Consider the following 9415-nt stretch of genomic DNA (forward strand, 5'->3'; position numbering starts at 1 on the left):
GTACAAACTCGTAAGCAAAGGAGATTACTAAGAGTTGTTTAATCCCAATGCATACTTGATCCTGTTATCGGTTTCCTTGAGTTTCCAATAACCTAGAACACGAGGAAACTGGAATCAATGAAATATGATAGTTTATAAGGAGGTCATAAGAAGTTACATAGCTTCATGATAATCTCGAGATACCAGGCATAATACTTGGTGGTAGATTATAATAGAGGTTAGACTAGTGTATTGATTTGCGGAAGACAAGCACATTAACTTGTATGAGAATGAAACCAAAGCAGAACTACATGGTTGGAACCACGATTGCACGGAACAAGATCACGGATGCCCCATCAAATTATATAATTTCATTGTTACGAGAAGCTTCCATGATACGGCATACATCGGATCCATGGGCATGAACATAAAGTTCAAGGTCGACCCCCACTTCATCAATGCATCATCTGACATTTACTCCTCGCATTTGAGGAAGTTGTAGCTTGGAGGGATTATGTGGCAAAACACCAGGAGAGTAGGACTCGTGAAAACTCCCTAGTTCACACGGATTAGGGCAGACATAGGTTCAACCCATTGGGGCATCTTAGGAACATATGACACAAACTTCAAGAGTAATTAACACATGATTGAAGAGCATGGCTGACAAAAATAGGATACAACTGATCAGGGGAGCAATATCACATAAAATTTGAATGTGAAGTATGCCATCGGATAATAACGCAACAATGGGTCTGGCGGTCCACAAAGGACCTGATTTGAGTATCGATACTCAATCAAAGGAAGATATAATGCAAGGCATCGGCTAATAGAACACTTGAAAAGTATCGATAGATAAATACCAAAGGAATTAATATTCCTAGGTTGATGTATCAAAATAAGATGCTCCGATCAAATTCAAGCAAGTTGAATTGACTTAGATTGGGAAATCAATGAAGTTTGATTTGCCGAGAACCAGTTCCTGTTTGGAAAGACGTCTGAGTCGGACATATAATTTATGAGGATCTACTAAAGATTGCGTGCATTCACACACATGTTGAAATCAATAAGATCAAAGGACAATCACAAAGTATTTTAATGAATGTTTCTAGACATATGGAATTAACCATAATGCAAGAAGGTGAGGAAGGTCAAGAGAAATAGGCTATTGAGGATTTTGAAATATCAAATAGCAATTCGAAGGACTCGCGAAACCCATGACAACTAAGGACAAACGAATCCCCGATAAGATAATTTAATGTACCTTGTAATACCAAGATAAATTAGAAAATGGAAGTATGAGCAACAATTGTGTGCAATCGTTCATAGGGGTTTATGGTGGAAGGGAATTGCAAAAAGCGATCAGCACACGTTCAAGAGAGAACATCACAGAGTATCTTTGAAGTCTTCTAATGAATCAAGTCATCATCTGGGATGAGGGGCTCTCCAGGAGGAAGTAGTACAAGAACCTAGAGTGAGAATTAGTAGAATCTTTAACCCCAAAGAGAAGAGAGATCAGAATCCAGAGTATAGAAGAGGAGTAAAAGATCATAATACCACCCGATTGAGATGTGGGCTCGTAACTGAGGCAACAATGTTAATAAAAGTTCTTCAAATACTACACTCAACTTCGGCCAAGGAGTTGGAAAGGGGGCAACCAACATGCAGTCGGCTCTAATACCAACTTGTGACACCCCCAATTTTGATCGTACGCTAATCATACACGCAATGTGTACGACCAAGATTAGGCACTCATCGGAAGATAGCACAACAAAACTCTAGACACAAAATAAGTCATACAAGCTTCATATTACAAGCCACGGACCTCGAGTGCTCGAATATATAAGCTCGGGAAACACACGAGTCAGCGGATGCAATAATATATGAGTACACGCATAAAAACAAGTTTATGCCTTAGAGAAGGCTAGCACAAAATATACATAGATCAAAAGAGGCGATGCCTCTTGCTTGGGAACCTCCTGAACTACCCCTGGTCGTCAGCGACCTCCACGTAGTAGTAGGCACCGTCGGGGTAGTAGTCATCGTCAGCGGGATACGCCATATTCAGGGCTACATCATCTGGTTACGACAATCATATCAAGGGGAAAAGGGAGAGAAAAGCAACGGTGAGTACTCATCCAAAATACTTGCAAGACTGACATTAGAATGATGCAAAGTATGCATCAGTATCAAGGGAATGGGGTTATATCTAGACTAACTAATGCAATGCAAGAATAGAGAGAAGGGACTAGTCCTATCAAAGACTAGCATCTTTAGTGTCTTGCAGCATTAGACGAGAGTAGAACAATAACACATATATAGTCATATTGTTGCAGCAAATTTAAATAAGTCATGCCTAGATATTCTTCCTCGACTCCCTGCGAGACAGCAATCCCGGAGCCAAACATTTGAGTTAATACCAGTTCTATTTGTATTAGATCGGGATACAATTCCAAGTCGTCCTGTAACGGTGAACGCGGCTACTTGAATAGTTATTTTTTATCCCTGCAGGGGTGCACCAAATTACCCAACACGCTTGATAAACTCTCGCTGGACACACTTTCCTGGGTCATGCTCGGCCTTGGAAAATCAACACGTCACAACGAGTACTTTGGATGGCGTGTGAATTATTTCCGGGCCATCGGTATTGGGTATAATGATGGCGTGTCATTTTTTGCCATGCCATTAGTAACCAGGAAAACCTATTTGAAAAACAAAAAAACTAACAATTTTTTTAATGGCGTGGGGTTAAAGAGTAACGCCACCAGTATTTTTGCACCGCACCAAAAATCCCAAAACACAAACTTGTCCGCACTGTTTCTTGCCAGTCGTAAGTCAAAAGAAAAGTTCCTCGCCGGTCATCCACTTCCTCCTCTGCCACCGCCACTCTCCTCCACCACCCTGTGACCTCCTCCTCCAGCCACGTCTAGCATGAGCTCACACCGCACCCACCCACGGCGAGTATTTTGTAGCCCCACGGCAGATCTGGTGTGCTCCCACCAAACCAACCTCCATCGTCTCCATTGAGTGGAGATACGACGACCCTTACACTCCTTGGCTTCCCCTTGTGTCGAATCAACAAATTTGGGTTGAATACTCTACCCTCGAAAACTGTTGTGATCCCCTATACTTGTGGGTTATCAAGACTATTTTCTGGCACTGTTGCCGGGGAGGCATAGCTCTATTCTTTGAGTCACTTGGGATTTACGTCTGCTGATCACTATGAGGAATCCGAGAGATCCAAAAACTAAAGTCTTTCCCTCCACTACGAGGATAGGTAAGGAACTGCCATCTAGCTATGCACTTGATTCACCTTCAGTTATGAGTAAGTTTGCGACACCACCTCCTGCTAGAAATTTTGATATGTCGCCTGTGCTGGATGATGCTACTTCTGTTGTCCATGATGCTTGTGATGATGCTTTGCTTGATACTGCTTTACCACTAGGTGCATTCCTAGACGCACAAATTGCTAGAGTTGCTGCTAGATGTGATGATACTTCTGAAACTGCTGAGATTATTGAAGTAGAACCTACCATTTTGCCTGTTAGAACTAGCTCTCCTAGATATGAATTGCCTCATATGCTTGAGGCTTATGTTATGGAGGGAGAGATAGCTGAGGACTTTCTTGCTTGTAAGGATAGCTATGATCTTGAGAAATTACCGCGCAAGTGGAAAGAAAAATCTTTGAACGCTAGGATGAAATACGACCCAAAGATTGCTACTTCGCCTATCTTTGTGACCGATAAGGATTATGAATTCTCTGTCGATCCTGAGTTAATCACTCTGGTCGAATCTGATCCTTTTCACGGTTATGAGTCTGAAACGGTTGTAGCACATCTTACTAAACTGCACGATATAGCCACCCTATTCACGAGTGAGGAAAAGATCCGCCACTACTATATCCTTAAGTTGTTTCCTTTCTCGCTAAAGGATGATGCTAAGACTTGGTTCACTTCTCTTGCTCCTGGTTGTGTGCGTAGTCCCCAGGATATGATCTACTACTTCTCTAAGAAATATTTCCCTGCCCATAAGAAGCAAGCTTCCTTGCAAGAAATATATAACTTTGCGCAAGTTGAAGAAGAGAGTCTCCCACAAGCTTGGGGGAGGCTTGTCCAGCTACTGAATGCTTTGCCTGATCACCCTCTCGAGAAGAATAAAATACTTGATATCTTCTATAATGGACTAACCGATGCTTCTAAGGACCACCTAGATAGTTGTGCTGGTTGTGTTTTCAGGGAACGAACTGTAGAACAAGCCGAGATCCTATTGAATAATATCTTGTGCAATGAGAATACTTGGACTATTCCCGAACCACCTCTGAAGAAAAGAGGTATCCTATTCCTCAGTCCTGAAGATATGCAAGAAGCTAAGAAATCTATGAAAGAGAAAGGCATTAAATCTGAAGATATCAAAAATCTACCACCTATCAAAGAGATCCATGGTCTTGATAACCCGACACAGGTAGTAGAGGTAAATTCTCTTCGTAGATTCAATGAGAGTGATATTCCTTTTGATAAACCAGCTAGCTTATGCCTGGATGAATTTGATAACTTTGTTGCCAAACAACAAAGTTTCAATAATTATGTTAGCAGACAATTGGAACATAATGCTTGTATGCTTAGTCATTTAAGTGCTTGTGTGGACAGAAACGTCAATGATCTTAAGATCTTGAGTAAACATGCCTCTATGGTTACTACTCAGGTAGAACAAGTACTTAAGGCTCAAAATGACTTGCTCAATGAGTTGAATGACAATTATGTTAGAGTCGTCACTAGAGGCGGTAGAATGACCAAGGAACCTTTGTATCCTGAGGGTCATCCTAAGAGAATTGAACAAGATTCTCAAGGAGTTAGCACTGATGCACCTAGTCATCCTAGGAAGAAAAAGAAAGATGATAGGAACTTGCAGGCTAGAAACCGTGTTGCTGTTACACCCGAGAGTCCAAACGATGTCTCTGTTTCTGATGCTGAAACGCAATCTGGTGATGAACATGAGCCTCGTGATAATATCGATAGTGATGCTCATGAAGATGCTCAACCTAGCAATGATAAGGATGTGGAGATTGAACCTGTTGATCTTGATAACCCACAATCTAAGAATAGGAGATACGATAAGAATGACTTCATTGTTAGGAAGCATGGTAAAGAAAGGGAAACATGGGTTCAGAAACCCATGCCCTTTCCTCCCAAACCATCCAATAAAAAGGATGCTGAGGATTTTGAGCGATTTGTTGAAATGATTAGACATGTCTTTCTGCAAATGTGTTTGACAGATATGCTCAAAATGTCTCCCTATGCCAAGTACATGATAGATATTTTGACTAATAAGAGGAGGATACCTGAGGTTGAGATTTCCACCATGCTCGCTAATTATACCTTCAAGGGTGGAACTCCTAAGAAACTAGGTAATCCCGGAGTGCCCACTATACATTTCTCCTTTAAAGGAAACTACGTTAGAACTGCTTTATGCAACCTTGGAGCCGATGTTAGTGTTATGCCTCTCTCTCTTTATCGTAGACTTGAACTGGATAAGTTGACACCCACTGAAATCTCTTTGCAAATGGCTGACAAATCAACTGCTTTCCCTATCGGCATCTGCGAGAATGTGCCTGTTGTGGTTGCTAACGTTACCATCTTAACAAACTCTGTTATTCTGGATATTCTCGAGGATGATGCAATGGCGGTCATCCTTGGAAGACCCTTTTTAAACACTGCAGGGGCTGTTATTGATTCCAACAAAGGCAATGTAACTTTCCATGTCAATGGTAATGAGCATACGGTGCACTTTCCGAAGAAACAATATCGAGTACATTGCATCCATGCTATTGAAAAAACTTCATCGATTCTTATTGGGAGCCTTGAATGCCCTATACCTACTGTTAAGATGAAGTATGATTTGCTTGTTGGGGATATGCACATCCCCATTGAGGTAACCTAGTGACTATTCGAAAATTCTCCGTTTTTACGCGATTCCAAAAAAGTTTGTCAAAGAGACTTGATCAACCTCATTGATGGATTTCTTTTGATGACCATGAGATGGATGAGTCTAAGAGTGACAACCCTCTGCTCCAAACCTTTACCTTCGGTTGCTTAGAAGAAAAATGATAGATTTAGCTTTAGTTTCTCCTGTTTTCTGCTTTTTGCGCCCCGTAGAAAAGTGTCCCGAAAATAAAAGTTCTCCGAATGCCCTGAAAATCAAGTATGATTTTTTCTAGAATTTTTGAAAAATTCTAAGACGGAGAGCTAGTCAGGGGGATGCACCAGTGGGCCACAAGCCCAGGAGGCGCGGGCACCCCCTGGCCGCGCCTACCTGGCTTGTGGGGCCCACATGTCACCCCTCCACTTATTCCAGCTCCCATCTCCTTCTCCTACCTCCAGAAAAAATCATTCTACAGCTCAAACCCGTGTTCTTGCTCTTCTTGCTGCGATTTTCGATCTCCTTGTGCAAAGCCCCATTCGCCAAACTGTTTTGGGGAAATTGTTCCTTGGTATGTGACTCCTCCATTTGTCCAATTAGTTTTTGCTCTAGTGCCTTATTTGTTGCGTATTTTTGATGCCTTGGTGACCCTGTTCTTGAGCTTTGCATGCTAATTTTAGCTGGTCCCAAGTAGTTTTGATGCGTGATATGGCCTCTAGGCACTTGTAGGAGTAGTTGCTATGAGTTTAGTTGAGCCTTGTTCACTTTTCCTTTGAGTCACTAAAAATTTCAGAAAAGGAAGATGTTCAGGAGAAACTATCATGTTGGTTCCTCAAGAAAGAGGGGTCCCCGTCTCGCTATTCGGGAACCCGATACTTACCAACCGAGGAACGCACAGGTACAACCATGTGAATGGCCTTCTGATGAATTCATGATTTATGCACGTTTCAAAGACGAGTTTGATACACTTGTTCACAATGTTGGACTTGAAGAATTCATCTCCGATAAATGTGAACAGTATACTACTCTCACTGCCTCTTTTGTTCGTAGATTCAAATTTTCAGCTGGCCGTGAGACATCCGTACTGTTTGATCTCTATGACAAATCGTATACCACTGATTTAGAGGATTTCAATAGAATTTGCAAGATACCTGATTGGGGTAGTCTCAATGATCCTCCTAAATCTTCAGTTAGAGATTTTTTCTATAGCATAACTGTTGGAGAAACTAGAGATATTACGTAGGCTACCATGGGGAGCATTCATTTTCCTGTCTTGCATTACTTTTCCCTCTTCATAGGTAGATGCATTAATGGCAAGATTGAGCATTGTCACCTCTGCACACCTGACCTCAGTATTCTTAAGAGCGCAGTAATGGACGATAGAAGTTTCAACATGTGAGCTATAATAGTGAGGAGGCTAAATAATAATGCTAATGAAGGGGATTTCTTTCGTGGGATCTATGCCACTCGCATATCAAATTTTCTTGGAGTACCCATCCGCGAAGGAGATCCCCCGCTCCATACAGCTTTCCTTGATCGCGCTGCTATGAAACGCTATCAGTTCCTTGAGAGGGATAATGAATCCCTCATATAGCGGTTAATATTTAACCGACAACGTGTTTTCCATATTACCCTTCCTGCTCCTGCCTTCTTTGACTTTCACGTAAAACAGAGATATTACATAACCAGAGGAGAGGCAGAGGAGTATGAGAGGGAGGCAAAGGCTGCTCGCCTCCGTGAGGCAGCTATTCAGGCGGTAGCTGCAGCACTCCCGTACAACCCCCATTATGATTTTGGTTATCGCCCGGACCATCCTTGGGAGTAGACCAACTTAGGCCAAAAGCCTAAGCTTGGGGGAGTACGTGTTTCCCACCAACTTTATATTCATGCTCACACTTTCACTTTGATAGTCGGTGTTCACTCTTTGCCACTTTATCATCCATGCTAGTTTATTTCTTTTTCTTGTTTTCTTCTTGTGTGTTTGTCTAGTTTGAGAAAACCCAAAAAAATTTCTATTTCTTCTTGTGCTTGTTGGGAGCTTTCCCATGTAAATAGTTTTATTTTTCTTTGGGTGAAGGTAGAAGACCATGGTAACAATGTTAGTGGCTCTCGCATGCATATCTGTTTATCTGTCAAAGAGCCATATTACTTTGTCTTCTCCTTTGTGTTTGCTTGCAGATTCCAGCTTAGTCCAATGCATGAACACTTTTATTATTGTTCACATCATTCGGCCGTGCAAGTGAAACGCAATAATGACGATATATGATGAAGTGACTGAGCCTGGAAAAGCTGGTATGAACTCGATCTATTTTGCTTTTGTAAGTATGACTAGCTCATCGTTCCCAATTCAGCTTTGTTGTGAGAGAAACATGTTTGCAATAACAACTTAGAGATCATAGTTTCTGATGCCATGCTTAATTAGCTAGGAGCTTATAATGGTTTGTCTTGGTTTCCAACATGAATTTTGAGATGATTATGATGTAGTATGATAGGATGGTATCCTCCTTTGAATGATTCAAGTGGCTTGACTTGGCGCATGTTTATGCATGTAGTTGAAACAAAATCCACATAGCCTCTATGATATTCATGTTCATGGTGATTTATGTCCTGCTCATGCTTGCACTCAATGTTGGTTAATCTCAATGCATTTTGATGACTGTTGTCGCTCTCTAGTTGGTCGCTTCCCACTCTTTTGCTAGCCTTCACTTGTACTAAGCGGGAATACTGCTTGTGCATCCACTTCCATAAACCCAAAGTTGTTCCATATAAGTCCACCATACCTACCTATATGTGGTATCTACCTGCGGTTCCAAGTAAATTTGCATGTGCCACTCTCTAAACCTTCAAGAAATAATCTGTTTTGCATGCCCGAACCGCTCATGTGGTGACAAGGGGCGATCAGTATCTACCATGCTAGGCGTGTTATCCTCGATATGTGTTTATTCACTATCACTCACGAGAAACGGGCCGGTAATTGGAATGCCTAGTTCCATGCACAAATCGAAAAGATAATTGCAAACAAAACTCCCCCTGGATTGTTGTTGGTACGGACAACACCCGAGTATTCGCCTAGTCGTGGAGTTTGATTGATCAGTGGTGGGGGAGTCAAAACTTTACTCTTCTGTTTGGGAACTGCCTATAGTATGTGTAGAATGGAAGATGGTGAAAACTCTTGGTCATCGTGTTGACAATGAAGGCATGCCACCCAAAATTATTTATCTCTGTCTTCAAAGCTTGAGCTCTGGCACCTCTGCAAATCAATGCTTCCCTCTGCGAAGGGCCTATCTATTTATGTTTCTGTTGAGTCATCCTATTCTTATAAAAGCACCAAATAGAGAGCACCTCTGTCACTCTTATGTTTTGCTTTTAATTGTTATTGAGTATGACTGTGACTGGATCTTCTTTGCCATGAATTACAATGTTCAGTCAGCCCTTGGTCTTTGAAGGTGCTCTGCATTTATGTTTTGCGGTCTCACAAAGGACTAGCGAGATACCATCTTATATTGCTTCATGATTGTTTTGA

The sequence above is a fragment of the Hordeum vulgare genome, chromosome 5H (assembly GCF_904849725.1).
Source record: "Hordeum vulgare subsp. vulgare chromosome 5H, MorexV3_pseudomolecules_assembly, whole genome shotgun sequence".
In the NCBI taxonomy this organism is placed as follows: domain Eukaryota; kingdom Viridiplantae; phylum Streptophyta; class Magnoliopsida; order Poales; family Poaceae; genus Hordeum; species Hordeum vulgare.